Source organism: Etheostoma spectabile, unplaced genomic scaffold (assembly GCF_008692095.1).
Source record: "Etheostoma spectabile isolate EspeVRDwgs_2016 unplaced genomic scaffold, UIUC_Espe_1.0 scaffold00001614, whole genome shotgun sequence".
Classification (NCBI taxonomy): Eukaryota; Metazoa; Chordata; class Actinopteri; order Perciformes; family Percidae; genus Etheostoma; species Etheostoma spectabile.
Window position 1 is genome coordinate 104023 of NW_022602782.1, and position 26650 is coordinate 130672.

The 26650-nt window shown below is 39.5% G+C and overlaps 1 long non-coding RNA gene across 4 annotated transcripts; it reads right to left on the reverse strand.

Moving 5' to 3' along the window:
- Positions 1 to 7849: 7849 nt before the first annotated feature.
- On the reverse strand, positions 7850 to 25812 carry LOC116675185 (uncharacterized). Of its 4 annotated transcripts, none has more exons than XR_004328314.1 (6): positions 25566 to 25812; positions 24929 to 25143; positions 18806 to 20274; positions 18547 to 18704; positions 12938 to 14161; positions 7850 to 9104 (listed from the first exon to the last, which is right to left on the reverse strand). It is a non-coding gene; the product is annotated as an uncharacterized LOC116675185 (long non-coding RNA). The 4 variants fall into 4 exon arrangements; XR_004328312.1 differs by having other exon boundaries at positions 24929 to 25164; positions 25566 to 25806; XR_004328315.1 differs by having other exon boundaries at positions 8461 to 9104; positions 18806 to 19023.
- Positions 25813 to 26650: the final 838 nt, after the last annotated feature.

Consider the following 26650-nt stretch of genomic DNA (forward strand, 5'->3'; position numbering starts at 1 on the left):
ACAGGACATCACATACTACAATACTACTGAAAATAAAAAAATTTACTGTATAATTTTGGAGATTTTTGGAAGCAAAGTCCCATAATTCTGCTGTTAGACGACAAAAAATATGAAACTGGTGGAGCTCTAAAAAGAATTTGCGCCTTAGGCCTATAGGACATCTTTGACTAAATATAGAACAAACATTTGTGTGGCTTAAATGAATGGCTACATACAATTTGACAGAATCATAACACTGCTCCATAAATATAGGAATTTTCATTAAATTACATCTCTGAAGTTGTGATTTTCCAAAAATTTGTAGAAAATAGCTTTGTCTGGTATATGGGGGTACGCATCAATTTCCATCACTTGTATCTTTTTATTGCATATGTATCCTTCTAACCTTTAGATGAAGACATCAAAATAATTGAATAGGAAACACATTTTTACTAAACATAATATCTCCGGCACCACCATTTCAGGCACATCAAAAGTGTACCATCACTTCCTGATGACAGAGAAACAGCTGGATCTCTTGTACAATCTAAATAAGAATAAGAACTGGCACTTGGCAATTTATTTTGTTATGGAGTGAAATAGTTGTTGGACCCTGCAACCACTGAGTGCTGATTAATCTTAGCACAGTCTGAAAAATGTAAATGGTTCAGACATTGCTATGGTAATGCTTGACATGAAAATAGACTCCTGCTCTTTAAAACACAATTTTATTTACATTGTTTTAAATATTTTTATCCTGTGTGCCAAACTTACAATTTAGCGTGTCATAGGGACTTTGTAACAATGCAGTGACAAGTCACAAGTGCATTGATGTCAGGAAACTGAAGATTATTTCCAGAACTTTATTTGTATTTTCAAACACAACAAATTCAGCCAAAAATTATCTTTGAAATAACTCACTTGGCGACCTTCATTTTAAAGCACAGATATAAATTAACGAAGATAACAAAAAGACATGCCTTTCTCTGTTACTCCGATGTAACAAGGGATTCAAATTCAATAATAATATTACAAGATATTACAATAATTAATGAATGATCTCGATTAACAATTTATGATCAATTTACAATTGCAACATTATTTTATCAAAATTACATGACATATTGTGTCATTGTTTAGATGGCAAAGCCAGTCATGGAGGCCTTTCCGAAAATTCCCAAAATAGCACGTTGGTACAGCAAAGAGAGAGATGGCACAGCAGCGTAAACATTTCACTTTGAAAATACTAAAAGCCTCAGGTGGGTGAGACCTTTTCTTAGTTATTATGTGATAGTGTAGTACTACAGAGCTAAAATATTCTTTTGTATATTAGTGTTTGACACTTGACATTTTCCTATTTATGATTGTATAACAGCAGAAGTATGGGATTTTGCATACATAAATCTCAAAAGTTATACAGTAAACATATAAGGTTTTCAGTAGGATTGTGGCATGTGATGCCCTGTACTGAACTATGTCAGTCCCAGCCTGGAACTATGGAGCAAATTCATTTTAGAGGTCATGGAAGTTGATATCTTTTTTCGTCCAACAGCAGAAGTCTGGGACTTTGCTGTCAAAAATCTCCAAAATTATACAGTAAAAATGTTTCATTTTCAGTAGGATTGTGGTATGTGATGCCCTGTACTCAACTATTTCAGTCCCAGCCTGGAACTATGGAGCAAATTCATTTTAGAGCTCCTACAGTTTCATATTTTTTTTGTCGTCTAACGACAGAAGTATTGGACTTTGCAGGCAAAACTCTCAAAAATTATACAGTAAAAATGTCTGATTTTCAGTAAGATTGTAGTACCTGATTTCCTGTACTCAAATATATCAGTCAGTGCCTGGAACTATGGAGCAAATTAATTTAATAGGTCATAGAAGTTGATATCTTTTGATCGTCTAACGACAGAATATGGGACTTTGGTGTCAAATATCTCCAAAATTATACAGTACAAATGTCTGGTTTTCAGTGTGATTGTAGTACATGATGCCATGTACAAAGATATATCAGTCAGTGCCTGGAACTATGGAGCAACGCAATTTTATAGTTCATAGAAGTTCATATCTTTTGATCGTCTAACGACAGAATATGGGAATTTGGTGTCAAATATCTCCAAAATTATACAGTAAAAATGTCTGATTGTCAGTATGATTTTAGTAACTGATTTACTGTACTTAAATATATCAGTCAATGCCTGGAACTATGGAACAAATTAATTTTATAGGTCATAGAAGTTCATATTTTTTTCCGTCCAACGACAGAAGTATGAAACTTTGGTGTCAAATATCTCAGACATTATCCAGTAAAAATGTCTCATTTTCAGTATGATTGTAGTACCTGATTTACTGTACTCAAATATATCAGTCAGTGCCGGGAATTATGGAAGAAATTCATTTTATAGGTCATAGAAGTTCGTTATTTTCTTCGTCCAACGACAGAAGTAGGAAACTTTGGTGTCAAATATCTCAAAAATGATACAGTAAAAATGTCTGATTGTCAGTATGATTTTAGTAACTGATTTACTGTACTTAAATATATCAGTCAATGCCTGGAACTATGGAACAAATTAATTTTATAGGTCATAGAAGTTCATATTTTTTTCCGTCCAACGACAGAAGTATGAAACTTTGGTGTCAAATATCTCAGACATTATCCAGTAAAAATGTCTCATTTTCAGTATGATTGTAGTACCTGATTTACTGTACTCAAATATATCAGTCAGTGCCGGGAATTATGGAAGAAATTCATTTTATAGGTCATAGAAGTTCGTTATTTTCTTCGTCCAACGACAGAAGTAGGAAACTTTGGTGTCAAATATCTCAAAAATGATACAGTAAAAATGTCTCATTTTCAGTATGATTGTAGTACCTGATTTACTGTACTTAAATATATCAGTCAGTGCCTGGAATTATGGAAGAAATTCATTTTATAGGTCATAGAAGTTCATATTTTTTTTCGTCCAACGACAGAAGTAAGAAACTTTGGTGTCAAATATCTCAATAATTATACAGTAAAAATGTCTGATTTTCAGTGTGATTGTAGTACATGATGCCATGTACAAAGATATATCAGTCAGTGCCTGGAACTATGGAGCAACGCAATTTTATAGTTCATAGAAGTTCATATCTTTTGATCGTCTAACGACAGAATATGGGAATTTGGTGTCAAATATCTCCAAAATTATACAGTAAAAATGTCTGATTGTCAGTATGATTTTAGTAACTGATTTACTGTACTTAAATATATCAGTCAATGCCTGGAACTATGGAACAAATTAATTTTATAGGTCATAGAAGTTCATATTTTTTTCCGTCCAACGACAGAAGTATGAAACTTTGGTGTCAAATATCTCAGACATTATCCAGTAAAAATGTCTCATTTTCAGTATGATTGTAGTACCTGATTTACTGTACTCAAATATATCAGTCAGTGCCGGGAATTATGGAAGATAGAAGTTCATTTTGGTGTCATAGGTCTGATAGTATGATTGTAGTACCTGATTTACTGTACTCAAATATATCAGTCAGTGCCTCCATAGAAGTTCGTCCAACGACAGAAGTATGGGTGTCAAATATCTTTGTTACCTGATTTACTGTACTCAAATATATCAGTCAGTGCCGGGAATTATGGAAGAAATTCATTTTATAGGTCATAGAAGTTCGTTATTTTCTTCGTCCAACGACAGAAGTAGGAAACTTTGGTGTCAAATATCTCAAAAATTATACAGTACAAATGTCTCATTTTCAGTATGATTGTAGTACCTGATTTACTGTACTCAAATATATCAGTCAGTGCCTGGAATTATGGAAGAAATTCATTTTATAGGTCATAGAAGTTCGTTATGTTCTTCGTCCAACGACAGAAGTAGGAAACTTTGGTGTCAAATATCTCAAAAATTATACAGTAAAAATGTCTCATTTTCAGTATGATTGTAGTACCTGATTTACTGTACTCAAATATATCAGTCAGTGCCGGGAACTATGGAGCAAATTAATTTTATAGGTCATAGAAGTTCGTTAATTTTTTCGTCCAACGACAGAAGTAGGAAACTTTGGTGTCAAATATCTCCAAAATTATACAGTAAAAATGTCTGATTTTCAGTGTGATTGTAGTACCTGATTTACTGTACTCAAATATATCAGTCAGTGCCTGGAATTATGGAAGAAATTCATTTTATAGGTCATAGAAGTTCATATTATTTTTCGTCCAACGACAGAAGTAAGAAACTTTGGTGTCAAATATCTCAATAATTATACAGTAAAAATGTCTGATTTTCAGTGTGATTGTAGTACATGATGCCATGTACAAAGATATATCAGTCAGTGCCTGGAATTATGGAGCAACGCAATTTTATAGTTCATAGAAGTTCATATCTTTTGATCGTCTAACGACAGAATATGGGAATTTGGTGTCAAATATCTCCAAAATTATACAGTAAAAATGTCTGTCAGTATGATTTTAGTACCTGATTTACTGTACTTAAGTATATCAGTCAGTGCCGGGAACTATGGAACAAATTAATTTTATAGGTCATAGAAGTTCATATTTTTTGTCGTTTTAATTGAGGGACTTCAACTTCAAACAATCTCAAAATTTATAACATTCAATTGCTTTATTTTAAAAATGGGTTTAGTCGCCCCCCCTAAAATAAATAGTTGTCTACAAATATTAATTATTAATGTTATTAACAAAGAATAACTCCAAAAAAAATAATTTTCACAATTTATTGGAATTGTATTTGTTTTGTATAACGGACAGACAAGGGTTACATATTTTTTTTACTTGTGGTAAATATAATCCATTAATCTTGTTTTATATGTACTTTTATTAACAGTTTATTTTGAAAACCGGAAGTAGTCAAATGTGTATTGTTCGCAAGTTGAGCTGAGCTGTTAGAATGCATTTACCATATTTGCCAGTAAAAGAGCGCAATACAAATTGAGTGTCGGCTGATTTGACCACGGAGATCCGAGTGTCGGCTGGCTTGACCGCAGTTGTTTTGTTCATGTTTAAACTGAGTAATATAGAACTGGATTTGAGTGACAGGAATTTCAAATGTGTTAATGATAAAGCCATGTACAGCTACTAATTGGACATTTTCCATTGCTGTATGCAGATTGGTTTTTTTGTTGTGCATATTCTGCCACTGTTGAGAGAGAGAGAGAGAGAGAATGAGAGATACGGCGAGCCAGCGACCCAGTGATTCAGCGATTCAGGGATTCTGGACCCAGTGATTTCAGTGATTCTGGAGTGTGGACCAGCGCCCACCAACCCTGGTGGACTACACTCTTTTGGATACAGATAAGATTTATGAGATCTCCAACCTTATCACACTGCCGAGTAGTGATTTGAACAAGGCCTAACCGAACTGAACTGCATTGAGCTGACTGACTAACTGATTTTCTTTTAAGCTGACTGACTATTATTTTGGGGGGGAATCTTTTGTCCTTGTTGTTTTCCATGTGTTATTAATATCTGTGCAATATTGAAATAAATGTTTTGAAACTGTTTTGCTACTCAAACAGTGGTCGTAGCCAATTCACTTCAAGAGCCGAACCTAATTCTGATTCCTAGTACTAAAATATAATTAATACAGATCATAGTGATATTTACGTTGATACCTCAAGTTACGAAAGTTACACATATATGTGCATAAAATGTAAAAAGAAGAAACTATAGCACATAACAAACAAATATTACATAAAAAGCTTAAAGAAAAGATTTGCTAAAGAAATCTACAACTAAATCATTAAGAGATAAGATAATTTGTTTATTAGTCCCCAATGGGGAAATTACTGCACTACACTCTGTGTACACACTTTTTGTTAGTACTCACACACAGGCCTGAAATACACACACATGCTCAGGACCTATACATGCACTATACATGGAGAGATGTCAGAGTGAGTGGGCTGCGGAGTGGGTACGTGAGTACTGTGAGTGGGTACAGTGCCTTGCTCAAGGGCACCTAGCAGTGCCCAGGAGGTGAACTGGCATCTCTCCAGCTACCAATCCACGCTCCCAACTTTTTTTGGGTCCATACGGGGATTTGAACCAGTGACCCTCCGGTTCCCAACCCAACTCCCTATGGACTGAGCTACTGCCACCCCACTAACTCTTAGAAGAATCCTTTAGCTACATTCATTTGCCTTATGTAGTGCCCAAAACAGCTTGGGTTCTGCGCCTAAGCCATATAATGGTAGGCATATATCTTTTAAAGTCTTTACTTGTCCTAACTGTGCATCTCTAGTATGCTGGCTCTAAAACAAACTGATAAACTGAGCCTTGTTTTTTGTGGAAAGAATTTTGAAATATGGCTTTTCGATAGTTGGCTCATTATGATGTGTAGATTCTTTGATAAATCATTCTAGAGCTAAACAATGTTGATATCCTTCTCATGTGACTGTCATGACTGACCACGTCTGCCGAGTTAACTGGCTACGCAACGCTACCATGGAGATGTCATGCTGCTGTAATTTGAGCGGCTGACATCCAGCAGACTCTCACAGCTGGTTGTGCCTCTGTGCATGAGAAATAACTGCTATTTTAGGCTAAAAATATATAGCAGGAGTCTTTATTATAGCAGGAGAATTAATATTATTCAGGTCCAACTAATAAGATTTCCTCCCAGCAAAGGTCCGAACGTCATAATGTCTCAATTACGTCCTGCAGCCTTTCCCTATGTATCAAATAAAATCAACAACCTACGTTTCCAAATCATCAACAATATGTGTTTTTTCAATTTCTTTTTTAAGTAGGATACTATTAACATGCAGACACGTTGAACTTGTAGGAAAAAAAACAAAAAGCTATCTTAACCAGAAATAAAATTAGTCATAACTGCACGATTCAGGGAAAAATATGAATCACGATTTTTTTGCTGATGTGATCTCGCTTACGAGTTCCAGTGAGGAGACGAGCGGCAGCATTTTGAACCAGTCAACACAAGACTGTCACACAAATGTATGAGAATGGCACTAACTCCATTTAAGCCAGGATTTGACTGCAGGGCAGTCACAGGCCCATACCTCTCTCTAGGAAAGGAAGCAGGACAGAAAAAAAAGTAAAAACATCAAGAGAAAATGCTGCTCAAACATGTGCTTGCACTTTTTCTAAAAAAAAATATATATTTTATTTTGATGTATTTTATTCTATTTTCTTTTACTGTAACTGTAGGCTTTAAGTTTATTGTGGTAGGACTAGGCCTGCACGAGTAAATTGAATTATATTAAATAACTTTGATTATTTGTTTATCTTTTTTTAATGTTTTTTACTTTATTAAATGACTTCAATTCTCATTTAATTTTACGAGCCCACTGCATCACAAACTCTACTACTTTCTTCTGTTAGTTTTAAACATAGACTGTATAAAAAGATTTTAAAGCTCTGCAATGCTCCCCCTTCTCTTCATTAAAGCCTCTACGTTCACAGGCTCGTGGGGATGCCCCAAAAAAATCTTTGTTTGGTACTGCAAATTAGTTTTGTTTTGTCACGGTTGATGTGTGCAATAAACATTACACTTTGTGTACAACAAAAGTCGTAGCAGAGAATCGTGATATCAAATTCTAACATGCAATTCACAGAAGATCAGTAATAATTTGTGAATTTAAACCAGATCCTACCGCACAACAGATATGCAAGGCTGTAGTAATTATGTCACTTTATTGGATAAAGGACATGTTCTGATTTACAGCCGGGAGCCATACATTTAAAAAAAAAAAAAAAAAAAAAAACATTTAAATGGATAATCTTTAAAGGTGCACTATGAGTTCCTGCATGATTTCAGCGCAATGTCATTTTTGTCTCAAATAGTAGGCATCTCTCTTTGATCCGCTAGCTGCTCGCCATACTGAAACCATGCAGGAACTCATAGTGCACATTTAAACAAAAAAGCCCGCAGAACAGAGTGTCTCACTAGTTCAATGTCCATGCCGCTGCTCTGTGAATTGCATTTTAGGGTAGATGTAACCCAGTTGGTTGTGCATGAGCGTTTTCTACCTTCTTTTTAACCAGTATTCTCTGATGTCTTTCTAGATTTTTACAAGAGTGAAGTCATACAAGACTCGCTGGTGAGTATACTTACTTTAACCTTGAAACTATTCCTGTCTGCCTCCTGGAGAGGTTCAGCCCACCGGCAGCCCACCTACGTTAGTACACCACTCATCATATGAAGTGCCACAATGACGGAAGACAAGCTTCCTGTAGTATTTATAGCATTTGTACCTGCTGCTTATCTGTCAGTGACACCTTTGGACTTGTTGTTTTACTATAACCTTACTTAAAGTGGTTTTCAAAGTACGGTCATGCTGTGAAACCTGCTCTGTTGAATAAAATGTCAGACTTATGTGCTGTTCCCTTGTACAACGTTCTCTCTTGGTCTGTAAGCATCAGCCAGTTGTGTAAATTACCCATGATTCTTTGGCTGTTCTACTCCTATTTGCGTGGCAGATGTAGGAAGCTATAGAAGCAAGCAGCCAGAGCCAGTTCTCTCTGCATTTTGCACAGTGCACAGACGTCTCCTGCCACTGTTCCACACATGTTGTGCAACCAATAATGCTTCGACAACACAGTGTGAAGACGGGCTCCTCGATGAACTCTAAAAAAGAAAATATTTGTCTTTCTCATTTATCCCGTCTGTCCTCAAAGTTTTCTTCATGTATTGGATGACAGTGTTTTATTTTTACTAAACAAGTGTACAACTTTAGTGCTTAAACATTACACTTTGTTTTTGTAACATTACACTATGAGCTGGTACAAAAAGGTTTGCATCAGTAGATGCAGTTAATTGTTGTGGATGAGACAGCTGATCTTGGGTAGAGAATGTAAAAATGATTTGTATTTGGAAATCTCAAATTCTGTCACACAAAAAATAAAATAGATCCAGAATTATCTTTCATGTGGGACAATATCTATTGCATACTTAGTTATACAAACAACACAGCAGAGTCCTTGCTTGATGGTCTGTAGCTGTGGATGATTCAGGATGACTCTCTGAGTGGCAGCCAGGTTGGTGAGCTCTCTGATTGCTGCAGTGATATCTGGAAGGCTCTGGGATGCCAGCACAAGCTCTTCTAACTTCTCAGTGACCTCTCCAATGCCTGCAGCTTCGTCATCTTTTCGGCTGTTACAAGGGAAAACAATGTTAATAAATATGTACTTGTTGTTTTATTGCAGCTTTGCTTAACTGTGGTGGGGTGGAAGCCTAACCTTTTGTTTGAAAAAGTTAGAAAAGGGGAAAAAACAACAACAACTTAATAACAAAAGCAAGGGTTTTATTCATGAATGTAGCTTGGCCAAGTCAGGGCAGCTACTAATGTAATTCATCAGTTCAAAACAAGACTCTTGTCTAACACACAACAAAACAGCAGGGGGATGGGGATGAGCTCAAATTCTATCTCAGATTATTGGACATAATAAAAAAAGTTGACAGGTAGACTGTCATGGGGCCTGTTGCACGAAACTAGGATAAGGGATTAAGCCGGGATATTCAAGTTATCCTGGATGAATTTAGCTTGGACTCGGTTGCACGAAACCAGATTGAATCAAGCCCAGCCAAGTAACTATGGAGATTTATTCTTTGCGGCTAGCCTGGTCCAGAGCAGGCTAACAGCCAGGCTAAGATTAATCCTGGAGTCTCATGTGTCAAATCAGCTGCCGTCTGATCCGAAATAAACGTGTTTAACAGTTATTCATTGTCTTCTGCATGTGTTCTGCTTTATTTTTATTAACATGCATTAGCCTATACTCGCGAGTTTGATTTAAACCCTACTACATTTGTTTAGATGTTAGGAATGGTTGCACTGGCACTCTGATGTGGAGTGGGACTTTTCCCGGTGGGACGGTACTATGTCGAGGCTGCCTGGCGTGCGGCCGCTGCCCGGTGGCTGCTGCCCGGTGGCCGGTGGCTATTGCCCGCCAGCAGACTTGCGAGTCGCGTCAGTGTCCACTCTCTCTGTAAAAGTAGAGATGAGCAGCGCAGCGTCCGTGGTCTCAGCTTCAGGTTTCTACAGGACGCTCCGGAGATTAAGTGTGACGATATTAATGTAGCGATATTCCAAGATGATATTAATGGCAGACCGGTCAGAGACCAATACATTCATGATTTCATTTTCTTTTTGCTTGTCCTTCTCTAATAAAGGGTAGTTTGTGTTACTCCTTAATAAGTGGGCCTATTGTTTTTTGTTATAGCTTACATTGGTTTCATAACTTTCTTAATTAGTCTCCCATCCCTGGACCAATAACGTGGCCTATGTACAGCACGTATGTAGTGTAGTTTACATTCATCACACTGGGAACACCACAATGCTTCTTAATCTTTTTATTTTGGTGCGGTCACTTGTCAGAAGAATAAAAAAAACGTGAATATTGTTTTACATATGTTCACAGCGTGTATTAAAGTCATTTACTTTTTTTTCTAGTTGTTGTCCCTTTCTGATTGTTCTGTATGAACATTAATTGTACAAAGAATTAGATATAGCTTATAGAGATTTGGGCATGGTTGTAAAACATGTTCTCACGTTGTGAATAAGGGTTTGAAATTAAGCCTAAAGTCCGTAGGGTCCATTTCCCGAGGAACATTAGTTCCCTCTGCTCTCTTTTGAGGCAAAGTAGATATTTTTAAACCCCCACACATTCAGTCGGGTCCGCTATGTTTTTTTTTTTTTCTCCGTTTGATAAGAGCCGTATTTCCCTTTTTGCATATTCTTCCCCTCCTCGTTACTGTCCATTAGAAGATGCTGCTCATTGGGTGAAACATTTGGCGCATGCGTCTTCTCATCTCTGCATCAGTAAATCTGTGATCGATACCGTGGTCTATTTGAGAAAGCCGTGAACGTGCACTTATCCCAGCTATCTACACCTGGCTTGACATAGCTTCCCCTGTTCATCCTGGCTCGGCAAACGTGCAACCGATGAAGCCGCGATGAGCAGGTCACACTAAGTCAAGCTGCGCTTTTTCACTTATCCTGGATATCTTTATTCTACTTTCGTGCAACAGGCCCCTGGTCGGGGTCCAGCTGGCCTTGAGTATTATTGTATTATTGTTTCCCTGCATTTTTCTTCTGTCCTGGGGCCTGTTGCACGAAAGTAGAATAAAGATATCCAGGATAAGTGAAAAAGCGCAGCTTGACTTAGTGTGACCTGCTCATCGCGGCTTAATCGGTTGCACGTTTGCCGAGCCAGGATTAACAGGTGGAGCTATGTCAAGCCAGGTGTAGATAGCTGGGATAAGTGCACGTTCACGGCTTTCTCAAATAGACCACGTTATCGATCACAGATTTACTGATGCAGAGATGAAAAGACGCATGCGCCAAATGTTTCACCCAATGAGCAGCATCTTCTAATGGAAAATAACGAGGAGGGGAAGAATATGCAAAAAGGGAAATACGGCTCTTATCAAACGGAGAAAAAAAGCCCGACATAGCGGACCCGACTGAATGTGTGGGGGTTTAAAAATATCTACTTTGCCTCAAAAGTGAGCAGAGAGAATTAATGTTCCTCGGGAAATGGACCCTACGGACTTTAGGCTTAATTTCAAACCCTTATTCACAACGTGAGAACATGTTTTACAACCATGCCCAAATCTCTATAAGCTATATCTAATTCTTTGTACAATTAATGTTCATACAGAACAATCAGAAAGGGACAACAACTAGAAAAAATAGTAAATGACTTCAATACACGCTGTGAACATATATGTAAATCAATATTCATGTTTTTTTATTCTTCTGACAAGTGACCGCACCAAAATAAAAAGATTAAGAAGCATTGTGGTGTTCCCAGTGTGATGAATGTAAACTACACTACATACGTGCTGTACATAGGCCACGTTATTGGTCCAGGGATGGGAGACTTATTGAGAAGGTTATGAAACCAATGTAAGCTACAACAAAAAACGATAGGCCCACTTATTAAGGAGTAACACAAACTACCCTTTATTAGAGAAGGACAAGCAACAAGAAAATGAAATCATGAATGTATTGGTCTCTGACCGGTCTGCCATTATTATCATCTGAGAATATCGCTACATTAATATCGTCACACTTAATCTCCGGAGCGCGTCCTTTATAAACCTGAAGCTGAGACCACGGACGCTGCGCCGCTCATCTCTACTTTTACAGAGAGAGTGGACACTGACGCGACTCGCAAGTCTGCTGGCGGGCAGCGGCCACCGGGCACCGGGCAGCAGCCACCGGGCAGCGGTGGCCACCGGCCACCAGAGGCCGCACGCCAGGCAGCCTCGACACACTACCGTCCCACCGGGAAAAGTCCCACTCCGCATCTGGGTGCCAGTGCAACCATTTCTGACTATAAACAACTGTAGTAGGATTTAAATCAAACTCGTGAAAACAAAAGTGACAAGTAGGCTAATGCATGTTAATAAAAATAAAGCAGAACACATGCAGAAGACAACGCAATAACTGTTAAATACGTTTATTTCGGATCAGACGGCAGCTGATTTGACACATGAGACTCCAGGATTAATCTTAGCCTGGCTGTTAGCCTGCTCTGGACCAGGCTAGCCGCAAAGAATAAATCTCCATGGTTACTTGGCTGGGCTTAATTCAATCTGGTTTCGTGCAACCGAGTCCAAGCTAAATTCATCCAGGATAACTTGAATATCCCGGCTTAATCCCTTATCCTAGTTTTGTGCAACAGGCCCCTGTTTTCTGTTTTTGTTTCTCCCTCTTCCTCCCCCTCTCCTGTCTGAAGCCAGCTGATTGCCTACACCTGCCGCCAGTCTGCCAGCAGCAATCCTCTCCGCCACACCTGCTCATCATCACCCGCTCCCGCCAATCACACCTGCCTGCAATCTACATCAGCCACAGTATATCTACCCCGGTCCTGCTCTCATTCTTCACCTGATCGTTGCTTCCGCTACTCGGGTGAACCTCATCAGAAGAGAATTCTGAACTTCTTCACGTTTTTCCCTTGTGTCCCATCTCATGTACTCACCTTCCTTGCTCTACTTTTCAGTAATCCTCTCCTCCGGTCAGCTGGCTCCGGACCCTCTCCCTCGGCGCCCTCTTCTCGTATCAGCATCCGCTCTTCGGCCGCTCTTCACCAGCCTCCTCTCCGCTCCTCCGTGTGCCAGTGTCTCCTCCCCGCTCCCCAGCCGGGGCTCCTCTCAGTTCCTGACCCCTCACCTGTCCTCCGGTCCTCCGCTCTAGTGCTCCATCGTCCGCCTCCTACCTCGCTCTCCCTCTCTCTCCCCGCAATATTACAATAAAGGCTGCTGGTCCTGATGGTATCCCCGGACGCGCACTCAGGGCCTGTGCTGAGCAGTTGACTGAGGTTTGGACTGACATATTTAATCTGTCAATAGCCCAGGCAGTTGTCCCAGCGTGCTTTAAAACCTCCATAGTGCTGGTGCCAAAGCACTCTATGACAATTCACTCTGCCTTGTCCCACCTTGACAATAGCAACACCTATGTATGAATGCTGTTCATTGACTTAAGTTCTGCAAAATTAAATCACAAGGCCCTCAATATCACCAGTTTTACATGTTTCCATATCAGACCCTTATATGAAACTAATTGGCATGCAGTACAACATTATAACGGTCCAATCATACCAAGAACATGTCTGTGTTCCACCCTAATAAGTTTGTGAAGGTTAAAGATAAGGCATTTCAGAGACTGTAAAAATGATAAAAGTCAAGGGTGAAAACATTGGAATTTAACAGGTCTTAGTTTTGGGCCCTAAATGTTAGGTTAACAAACTTTGAGCTAAATCTGAGATTGTCCACCAAACATTTTCAAGGATTTTTATCTGATTTAACACGGAATGACTCATATTATATTTTACTTTTTTTATTTTTTTTTGCATTTTCATGCAGTGGTAATTTCTTGGAATTGAATTTGTAGTTGTATGTAGCACTTTTCTCCAAAGCAACTTCCATATGTCAATTATTGCAAGGGCCAGCTTCCCCAAGATCAACTACTGTAGAAGTTCAGTGTCCTGTTCAAAGGCACAACAGTGACAACTGGGAATGGAACCCACAACTTTTCTGGTTAATTAATGCTAGCATAGTTCCTTAGCCAGTATGCTACCCCACTTTAACTGAAATAATAGCCAATCTACTGGTAATGCACTCATTTTTCCCTCCTATACAAACCTTTTGATGTCTTTCACGAAGGACATTGCCATCAACGATTTCCTGGTGGCAATAGGAACAGTCTGAAATGAAGATATACTTGAGTGAGTATATATCCTACTGAAAGCTAAAGAATCACAAATGCAGAAAATAAATATGTATGTCCTACAAAGTATTATGCTACATTGTACATTTCCACTCTGTTCTATTTGGTTAACAACTTTTCAATACATTTCCTACCATTACTTTTTCTCCTCTCCTTTTTCTTCCTGCTGAGATCTACACTCACCGGCCACTTTATTAGGTACCCCATGCTAGTAACGGGTTGGACCCCCTTTTGCCTTCAGAACTGCCTCAATTCTTCGTGGCATAGATTCAACAAGATGCTGGAAGCATTCCTCAGGGAGTTTGGTCCATATTGACATGACGGCATCACACAGTTGCCGCAGATTTGTCGGCTGCACATCCATGATGCGAATCTCCCGTTCCACCACATCCCAAAGATGCTCTATTGGATTGAGATCTGGTGACTGTGGAGGCCATTTGAGTACAGCGAACTCATTGTCATGTTCAAGAAACCAGTCTGTGATGATTCCAGCTTTATGACATGGCGCATTATCCTGCTGAAAGTAGCCATCAGAAGTTGGGTACATTATGGTCATAAAGGGATGGACATGGTCAGCAACAATACTCAGGTAGGCTGTGGCGTTGCAACGATGCTCAATTGGTACCAAGGGGCCCAAAGAGTGCCAAGAAAATATTCCCCACACCATGACACCACCACCACCAGCCTGAACCGTTGATACAAGGCAGGATGGATCCATGCTTTCATGTTGTAGACGCCAAATTCTGACCCTACCATCCAACTGTCGCAGCAGAAATCGAGACTCATCAGACCAGGCAACGTTTTTCCAATCTTCTATTGTCCAATTTCAATGAGCTTGTGCAAATTGTAGTCTCAGTTTCCTGTTCTTAGCTGAAAGGAGTGGCACCCGATGTGGTCTTCTGCTGCTGTAGCCCATCTGCCTCAAAGTTCGACGTACTGTGCGTTCAGAGATGCTCTTCTGCCCACCTTGGTTGTAACGGGTGGTTATTTGAGTCACTGTTGCCCTTCTATCAGCTCGAACCAGTCTGGCCATTCTCCTCTGACCTCTGGCATCAACAAGGCATTTCCGCCCACAGAACTGCCGCTCACTGGATGTTTTTTCTTTTTCGGACCATTCTCTGTAAACCCTAGAGATGGTTGTGCGTGAAAATCCCAGTAGATTAGCAGTTTCTGAAATACTCAGACCAGCCCTTCTGGCACCAACAATCATGCCACGTTCAAAGTCACTCAAATCACCTTTCTTCCACATACTGATGCTCGGTTTGAACTGCAGGAGATTCTCTTGACCATGGGCGTTTCTCAATACCAAGTAAGCAAAGAACGGACTTGTGTTCTTTGGGAGACCGTACTTGCTAGCTGTACCTGGAAGACTGAACTCGCAAGTTCAGAAGCAAACAAAACGCTGTTGACAGTTTTGAGACGAAGCGTTCTTCCTGTTATTGCGCAACACCCCCAGCAAAGAGGGCGCTTGCCACTTTATAGTTAGCTTTGATGTGTGTATTCATAATAAAACATGGACGGTCACCCTTCACACCGCCTTGTTTTGTTGTTCAGTCTTCCAGGTTTCATTTAAAGTGCTAATAAGTATCACGGGCCAATAACTATATGAATACCGACAACGGCGGGGAAAAAATCCTTGTAACATTGTTCGGGATTCAAGTTTAATTGAAATCAGAAAAGAAACGTTAAAATAGGTATTAAAATTATAGATGGACTGGGTAAAGTTAGTCACTGCCGTCGGTACTTTACCGAGAAGCATAAGAGGAGCCTGAGAGGCAGGAGAGCAAGGGATGAGGAGGACAGATTTATATAACAGCGGTAAAAATTGTTTAAAATATCTTACAATTGTGGACCTGGCTTTGCTGCAGTGGTCTGTCTAAATGTGGGGCCAGAGTGGTCTGTCTAGACGTGGGGCCAGAGGGGTCTGTGAGCTGTGAGCTGACTGACGGACCGGCTCGCGAGAGTCATTCCCGGCTGGCGTAGCAAGCTCGCCCGCCGGGGTTTGCGGAGCTTTCAAACTCCGAAGGCTTTTTTAATTCACCGTCAATTTTTGTTGAACTGCCTATATTCAAAATCTACACAGCTGATTTCTCGCCTTAAAACATCTTAAAAATGAATTTATTGATTTAATAATAGACGTAAATTGTGAAAATATGTGTACCGGAAACCATAAGCGCTTTACACCCGAATTGAATGCTGGGATACCTGCCCGGCCAAGTTCACACAAGTCACCATCCGATGTATCCTCGGTAAAATGGGCGTGTCGAGATCACATCCGGGGATTTTAACTGTTCTTGGCGAAATGCTAACTTGTGTATTGGGTCAGTACTTTGGCCACCAAACATGACGTTTCACAAGAACACAAGGACACAAGTCCATAGAAGAACACATATTGAGAAACGCCCCACGTCTACATGCCTAAATGCACTGAGTTGCCGCCATGTGATTGGCTGCTTAGAAATTAAGTGTTAACGAGCAGTTGGACAGGTGTACCTAATAAAGTGGCCGGTGAGTGTACAGCTGAGGCAGGTAGAGTGGTGGCAGTGGCTGGTAGGGTGGAAGTGGGCAGGGTAGGTAGGGTGGGAGTGGTGAGGTTAAGAGGAGGTAGAGTGAGAGTTGAGAGGGTAGTTGGAGGTACGGTGGGAGTGGTGAGGGTAGGGGGAGGTAGGGTGGGAAGGGTAGGTAGGGTGGAAGTAGTGAGGGTTAGAGGAGGTAGGGGGAGAGTGGAGAGGATAGGGGCAGTTAGAGTGGAAGTGGGGAGGGTTAGTAAGGTGGGAGTGGTGAGGGCAGAGGAAGGCAGGGTGAGAGTAGAATTTATAGGGGGAGGCAGGGTAGGAGTCATGAGGGTTGGTGAGGGGAGTGGGAGTGCTGGGGTAACGTGTAAGAGGGGTGGATGCAGCAGGCTTAGGCACTATGGAATACATATAAAATGTAAGTTGTCAGGTTTAAAACTTTTACCTCAAAATTCATAGTGCACCTTATTTGTAATTGTATGCTATTATTAATTAACTTGATTTATACCTTTTTTTTGTAATGGTTATATACCATTTTTCAAATCAATACATTTGAGTATTGCAATATTTTATTTAGCAATACTGCATACATTTTCAAAACAATTGTATGCACATGATAATGCCTTTATAATATCACAGAACTCCTTACACACAGTATTGAAACATATACACTGTGGGGTCCCGGAGCAGCTCCTTCGGCAGCAGACTGATACACCCCCGGTGTAAGAAGGAGAGGTACCGCAGGTCCTTCATTAATTACATATATTACTATATTATTTAATTACAGATGTTACTAAATTATTTAATTACAGATATTACTATATTTCATTACATATTTTTCTATTTAATTTCACATCACTTGTTCACTTACATTTGAATATTGTTTTGTACTATGGCCACCTAACGTTACTTTACAATACCCTTTTATAAAAATGCCACTTCACATTCATTCAGTACTTTTTGCACATTGTCTGTTGTTTGCCTATTGTTGGCTTGTTTGTTTTGGTGTTTTTTTTACTGTTGAAAATGCTGCTGTCACAAGGGAATTTCCCCATTGTGGGATGAATAAAGTATTATCTTACTGCAGTACATTTAATTAGAAACCCTGCATAGTGTTATTTATCATATCACAACAAAGCCCCTTTCTTGTGATCGAAGGGTGGCCGACTGGTAGGAGACACGTGGGTGGGGGGACTCAACCACATCAACATCCATGGATGAGGTGCCCTTGAGCAAAATACCTACCCCCCAACTGCACAGACGGTGCTAGATCAAGGGCTGCCCACTGCTCTAGTGTATATGTACTCTTGTCAGCTATGTGTGTAAACTAATCCCTGATAGGTAAAATGAAGTGGAATATATTTCTTGGCGGAAGAATGATTATCTAGGACAAAAAAAATCCACTTTCTGTTTGCTGTAACTTTAGTATTAATTCCAGGTATGTGTAGTAAAAAAATTAAATGACAAAAAGGTTGTTGGTTCCACTGATTTTACAACAACTAAGGGGAACAGCTTTCATTGTGCCTAAGAACGCCATTAGTTAAATTGGAACCTGTGCTCTATCTTGGGGCTCATTGCTTAAATAAACACTACAAATATAATTTGCATATATGTAACTTTATATGTTACTTTACTCTGACTGCAGGGCAAAAAAAACACCACCATAACATTGGATGTCAATGAATTGTCCACAAACCATTCCTATGAAATGTAAATTAAACAAGAAAAAAGTAAAATCTGTAGGCCTTGTAAAACATGACAAGGAATGTACTGTTATGTGGTTCAATAAAGTAGGAGAAATGTATTATTTCGTTTACAAACTGAATGTATGTACAGTAAGTATGCTTACAGTTGAGGACGGACTCGAAGACCACTTTAACTGTTGCAAAGGCCTTCATCGTCTCCCTGGATGGCTGCCAGGTGGAGCAGCTGGGCCTTAAATTTCTTGTTCCTCTGCTTCGCCACCAGCGGCAGGGGGTAGAACCCCACTGCTTTCAATTTATGTAACTGTAACAAATCAAGAACAAAACATGACATGTTTATTGTTTGCATATACAGATACCTGAATGAACAATTAACTAGAAAATAAATTAATTCAACATGCTTACATCAATAAAGGCACTATCCAGTGCCTTTACGGCATTGCCCTTTGTTGGTGGTTTTTCTTCAATTTTTTTTTAACTTATTCATTTTAATTGCCTTGTATGGCTGCTCTCTTCCACAAAGGTGGCACTTCTTTCTTGCCACGCCAATCATGGTAGGGCAAGAGATACAGGACTTTTTAGTCGATCCAGGCATCTTTATGTAGGACACAGTAGGGACAGAGCTGGGGTGAGAGGTTTGAATGGAGAAGGATAGAGTGGAGAAAAAAGAGGGTGAGGTAGCATGAAAACTGACATGACTTCTGCACAGACACAACGTTTCAACACAATGTCCACAGAAGAGTTTAAAATGTTCACAATCCTGTTCGCAGCCACATATTGGTTTCATGAGGACATGCTTGTGGCCCATAGATAAGACTGTTGTTGTGAAGCACTACCCTTACAACTTACCTAATAGACAAAACATCATTACATCTGTTATTTTAGGTTGTATTTTGGTTCTAAATGGTCTTCATACCATGACAATGCAATAGTGAAAGCAGAGGTAACAGAATTTACATGTAAATAGATCCCATTCCTCTATTTGTATATGCACTAACATTATATGCTTGCTACAGTCATGCAACGTGTAATACAAAAAATAACAAAGTTAAATTCTTTTAATATAATTTTATTTTAAAAATTAGTCAGTAGCTCTGCAGGCTCCCCCCAGGCCGTAGCTAGTTAGATGGGGATAGGGACATGAGGGGGGACTTCAGACTCTCCAGGGGATCCTTCTACGGTCTGATGGCCGTCGTCGCCCCTAGACGTGCACATCAGAATATATACAAATTGTTAAGATCACACATTTAACACTTAAGTCTTCTACAGTGGCACAATAGTTTAACACAAACAACAATATACTACAACACATGTAACGTTATTGTAGCTTATAACTTATTTGCCAATATGGTTAAACTGCCGCTGTTAGCTAGCTAAGGTTAGCTTGCTAGCACGTCAAATTACGGTACCAATAAAGGTTATAATTGGTGGTACAAAATCATTACAATGTGCAATAAGGATATAAGGGCATTTTCACATGTCTTTTGTTTTAAATGTACCTTTAAGGGTATTTGACATGCAACTGCTCCCATGTGTTTTACATCAAAACGTTCAGAACAAACTCAGCTTTCCATACAGTGACGCCCACATTTTTTTTTCTGTAGCAATGTGTAACAAGATAATTTGGCGCTAAAGTAGAAGTTTGCTTTTTGAGATTCCTCAAATCTCTTTTTTAAACAAACCTCAACTTGTGACGTGTTGTACTACTTGTTTTGGTGCTTGAAATGAGTTTACCAAAGTCTTTAGGTTATATATGTTTGAATAGTAAATAAATGTCAAATAAAATTTTGTAATATTGCTTTTTGAATAGAAGTTTTGTTAAATATTGTGTGGAATTACCAGTGCGCCTTTTGTCCTCAGAGGGTTAACGGGACCTTTTAGAGAGAGAAAATAAAGACTTCAGTAAATGTTCTTAGTGTCTTTCCATCAATAAGATAGCATGAATTTTTTGCTTCACATGCCCTGCAAAGAGAGGACAAAACGGCCTACATTAAAGATGGCTCCATGATAGGAGTAGTAATAAAGGCTGTAGTAGTTGGAAAAGAAACTGCGAGTTAGCAGTCTAAGGATAGCCGGACACTGATGTGATTTGTGGCATTTATTAGGGATCGACGGGGATCAATTAGGGATTTATTTTTGCGCCAATACCGATTACTAGTAGTTAATGAAACTGTTATTTGGAATTGATTGAGTAAACCAGTGTTTAAGGCTTAGGTGCACATATTTGGCGGAAAGCTTTAGGAGTCTTTCCTCAAAAACCTTTTCATGTTTTTTTAATAAAAAGAATACGCAATTTGACATCATTTCGGTCTATTATTATTACAATATCTGTGTTAAAATCAAAAATGGATGAAGAAGTCAACTTACAATCATTAGATTTGAGAAAACTCAGTTTGGTGCTTTTTTCTGTTTTTGGCATTTATTGCCACATTTCACGTTCATTCAGCTTAGGTTCTTAGACTTGTGGCGGGGATAACCCTGAAAACATAAATAATCAAGACTGTGTTTAATAGAAAATCTCCAATACTGCACGTTGTTTTTTCTTTGTATCCATCTGCAGTTAAATTTAAAAGAGAGAGACAGCAAAAAATGTATGATAATTTATACTTTTTATTGATTTTATTATTTTATTGAAAAATTACAATTTACACTCAGTTTTTGTTAGAAACACTACACACAGGCCTGAAATACACACACACGCTGAGGTCCTTTACATGTACTAATGGAGAGATAAGCCTGTGCCTTCAGTAGATCTCCCATGATGCATTCTGAGTTTGTTTACGGATGGAAAGGCAGGTTTGTTACACATTATTACATATATTATATGATCATCCGAACGAGAGCAATTTCTGGTTGAAGGCTTTGCTGAAAGCATGTTGAACATGTGTTAAATACCCGCTGCAAGACTACATGGGAGACTGGACCAGGTTTTAGCTTTAAAAACTGAAAAAATTGTTACAAATTTGTAGATTTCTTGTTAGTCACAAGTTTTAGAGCTACTGGTTTTCTTGTGTTTTGTTTAAAAGCAGGACTAATTAGTAATGTTTTGTTTCTATACTTTTTTAACTCTGAAGAGTCCTCTTCTTGTTAAATTCGTTTATTGGTTTTAACCAGCATCCACAGGCCCTTTTTTCATTTGTAGTTTGTGCACCTGTGATTCTGTTAATCCATGTAACTCATATGTTAATAAATACCTTGATTCTAGCAAAAAACTGTTTTTGTTACTTCCCTTTACACTAATAAGCTAGGTTGTAACAGGCAAGCTGAACAAGGTCACAAGCTAATGTTCATACCATAAAATTGATATACAACAAATACTGTTTTGTTTTGTTTTTTAGTGTTCATTTATTTATTTATTTTGATTGTGAGAGTAACCGGTTTACCTGGGGCCTGTTGCACGAAAGTAGAATAAAGATATCCAGGATAAGTGAAAAAGCGCAGCTTGACTTAGTGTGATCTGCTCATCGCGGCTTAATCGGTTGCACGTTTGCCGAGCCAGGATGAACAGGGGAAGCTATGTCAAGCCAGGTGTAGATAGCTGGGATAAGTGCACGTTCACGGCTTTCTCAAATAGACCACGTTATCGATCACAGATTTACTGATGCAGAGATGAGAAGACGCATGCGCCAAATGTTTCACCCAATGAGCAGCAGCTTCTAATGGACAGTAACGAGAAAGGGAAGAATATGCAAAAAGGGAAATACGGCTCTTATCAAACGGAGAAAAAAAAAACGACATAGCGGACCCGACTGAATGTGTGGGGGTTTAAAAATATCTACTTTGCCTCAAAAGAGAGCAGAGGGAACTAATGTTCCTCGGGAAATGGACCCTACGGACTTTAGGCTTAATTTCAAACCCTTATTCACAACGTGAGAACATGTTTTACAACCATGCCCAAATCTCTATAAGCTATATCTAATTCTTTGTACAATTAATGTTCATACAGAACAATCAGAAAGGGACAACAACTAGAAAAAATAGTAAATGACTTTAATACACGCTGTGAGCATATGTGAAAAAAAATATTCATGTTTTTTTATTCTTCTGACAAGTGACCGCACCAAAATAAAAAGATTAAGAAGCATTGTGGTGTTCCCAGTGTGATGAATGTAAACTACACTACATACGTGCTGTACATAGGCCACGTTATTGGTCCAGGGATGGGAGACTAATTGAGAAGGTTATGAAACCAATGTAAGCTATAACAAAAAACAATAGGCCCACTTATTAAGGAGTAACACAAACTACCCTTTATTAGAGAAGGACAAGCAAAAAGAAAATGAAATCATGAACGTATTGGTCTCTGACCAGTCTGCCATTATTATCATCTGGGAATATCGCTACATTAATATCGTCACACTTAATCTCCGGAGCGCGTCCTTTATAAACCTGAAGCTGAGACCACGGACGCTGTGCCGCTCATCTCTACTTTTACAGAGAGAGTGGACACTGACGCGACTCGCAAGTCTGCTGGCAGGCAATAGCCACCGGCCACCGGGCAGCAGCCACCGGGCAGCGGCGGCCCCCGGCCACCGGGCAGCGGTCGCACGCCAGGCAGCCTCGACATAGTACCGTCCCACCGGGAAAAGTCCCACTCCACATCAGTGTGCCAGTGCAACCATTCCTAACATCTAAACAAATGTAGTAGGGTTTAAATCAAACTCGCGAAAACAAAAGTGACAAGTAGGCTAATGCATGTTAATAAAAATAAAGCAGAACACATGCAGAAGACAATGAATAACTGTTAAACACGTTTATTTCGGATCAGACGGCAGCTGATTTGACACATGAGACTCCAGGATTAATCTTAGCCTGCTCTGGACCAGGCTAGCCGCAAAGAATAAGGCTGAATCCCATTCATTCCCCTTACCCCTACCCCTAGCTTTTGCGCGTTCACGCGGGACCTAGTGCTGTCCCAATACCTATTAGGACCGAGGGGTAGGGGATAGACCAAGGGCTGTATAGCCCTTGAAACCTAGTGTGGACGCGACCTCACTTGAAAACACACAGGCATCAATGGCTGCCCGTTGACCAGAGAGACACAAAAATGTAAGTACTTTCGGCTTAAATAATTGATTAAAAAGTTACGACAGTCTTGTTTTGTGGTCTATGCAGTCCTGTACATGTATACTAGCAACCATGTTCCTAACTGAAACTTTTTAAAAATCGCTAGCTTGCAATGCTAACGCTAATCACTAACGCTAACGTTGAACAGTCCCACATATTTCTGCCTTGAATGGACTGTATACATCGCATAGATTGTATAGCTATATATATATATTAATAATAACGGTCTACGATACATCGCTACGTGCTTCACATATACCGCCCTGTATCACACAGGAGGACACAGGAGCTGGTCCAGTTTGGGGCTGAAAACGCAGACGTTTCCTAAATCCTGTGTTCATGTTGTACCCATTCATTATTGCATTGGTACTGTATTATTGTAATCATTTGTAATTAATTCCTGTTCATTGTTCATGCACTTGTATATTGTTGTTGGTTTTGATATGGGACACTGATAAAATATGAGGGGGGGGGGGGGGGGGGGGGGGGTACTGGCCAACAGGCTTCAGACTGGTCTGGAATATCAGAACAGCTGTAGTTAATTTGTTTATTTGTGGTCTTGTTTGTATTTTTTAGTTTTACACATTTGAAGCCTTTTTATGTGTGCGACATGTTAGTTATGGTTCTAATAGTTGATAATGGTTCTGTAACATAATTTTATGTAACGTTTTTGCCTGTTATGTTCAATTTATCACCAATAAAGACAGATTTTTGTCAACAAAATGTTCTTGTGAACATCAATAACATTCAAAACGGTGATAACTGAAACTGATATACACACACCATGTATACACGGTGTATATGTATACACCATGTATACATGGTGTATATGTATGTATACACCATGTATACAAGGTGTATATGTATGTATGTATACATGATACATGTGTATACACATATGTATTGCAAACAGACCTAAGTACTACACAGATAAGAACATCTGCCTCTGCACCACCAAAGTGAACCTAAAATATATAAATATTTAAATCCATATGACACTGTTGTCCAAACCCACACAATCAACAGACAGAGACGGCATCTTGGAGGTTTGTGCTCAATACTGCATGGTGATGTCACCAAGTGGTGTCCCATTTCATAGGGGTATGTTTTCACCCCTACCACTTACCCCTTGGTTTCAAGGGCCAAGGGGTAGGGGTAAGGGCCAACGGGTAGGGGTAAAATGGAGAAATGGGATTCAGCCTAAATCTCCATGGTTACTTGGCTGGGCTTAATTCAATCTGGTTTTGTGCAACCGAGTCCAAGCTAAATTCATCCAGGATAACTTGAATATCCCAGCTTAATCCCTTATCCTAGTTTCGTGCAACAGGCCCCTGGAGTAGACCTACACAATTGTTTGAGGACACAAAATCACCTGGAATGAACCCACACAATCACCCTTTCATGCTGCCAGGGATTGGAAATAGGTTGTTGCGGTTGTCGGAAATAGTGAGAGAACCTTACCTGTTAATGCCCCTCCTGCGTAATCTTGATCAGATGGATTAGCACACGCCCATATTTGCACATAGTCTGGTCCAGCAGTTTAGTGAAACTGGTGACAGGACACCACCTTTGATTGTGTCTTGCTGCTGAATCTTTAACTGGGTCTGACGATGTGTGCCCTGCACCTTATCATTGATGGTGTACATGGTCCGGTGTTTGCCGAGACCCCTCCATGCCTGACAGGATGTTTGGTGGAACTGGTGTCAACATGGAACATCGTATAGTATATGAATTTACAAATCTGTTCTTTAACTCAACATTGTTATAATCTTAATTTGTTCTCTGACATTTACTAGCTGTAGTTAAGCATCTTAACTTGCTTCTCTCTTCAACCTTAATAAACATTACATTGTTACAACTACACACTGACGATGTCAAGGAGCTGCAGCAAAAATCAACAAAAGTACGACATTAGGGCCGCCATCTTGTGACTTCGTTTAGATACCGGAGCTAGCAAAACTTTGCAAGTGTATAGAAACACAAGTTTCTAACTCGAATAAAACACACATTTTCTGCCTCAATTCTTCTCAGATAATGTTCTAAATGGTTTTATAGTGCTTCGAAACATATTTTGGTGATGTAACACACACTTACGGACCTGTTTTGATGCAGGAAAAAGCAACAGGACACATTAGTAGCGTCCGTTCGGCAGGCTGTCCTCTGTCTGAGGGACGGAAGCCGTTGTTCCAACTAGCGCTCACCTAACGATACTCCCTCTTGTGGCGTAAGTGCGTCATTACATTTGTAAAGGCATCAACCGAAAATATATTTAAACCAGGGGCCTGTTGCTCGAAAGTAGAATAAAGATATCCAGGATAAATGAAAAAGCGCAGCTTGACTTAGTGTGACCTGCTCATCGCGGCTTCATCGGTTGCACGTTTGCCGAGCCAGGATTAACAGGGGAAGCTATGTCAAGCCAGGTGTAGATAGCTGGGATAAGTGCACGTTCACGGCTTTCTCAAATAGACCAAGTTATCGATCACAGATTTACTGATGCAGAGATGAGAAGACGCATGCGCCAAATGTTTCGCCCAATGAGCAGCAGCTTCTAATGGACAGTAACGAGGAGGGGAAGAATATGCAAAAAGGGAAATACGGCTCTTATCAAACGGAGAAAAAAAAAAAACGACATAGCGGACCCGACTGAATGTGTGGGGGTTTAAAAATATCTACTTTGTCTCAAAAGTGAGCAGAGGAAACTAATGTTCCTCGGGAAATGGACCCTACGGACTTTAGGCTCAATTTCAAACCCTTATTCACAACGTGAGAACATGTTTTAACCATGCACAAATCTCTATAAGCTATATCTAATTCTTTGTACAATTAATGTTCATACAGAACAATCAGAAAGGGACAACAACTAGAAAAAATAGTAAATGACTTTAATACACGCTGTGAACATATGTAAAACAATATTCATGTTTTTTTATTCTTCTGACAAGTGACCGCACCAAAATAAAAAGATTAAGAAGCATTGTGGTGTTCCCAGTGTGATGAATGTAAACTACACTACATACGTGCTGTACATAGGCCACGTTATTGGTCCAGGGATGGGAGACTAATTGAGAAAGTTATGAAACCAATGTAAGCTATAACAAAAAACAATAGGCCCACTTATTAAGGAGTAACACAAACTACCCTTTATTAGAGAAGGACAAGCAAAAAGAAAATGAAATCATGAAT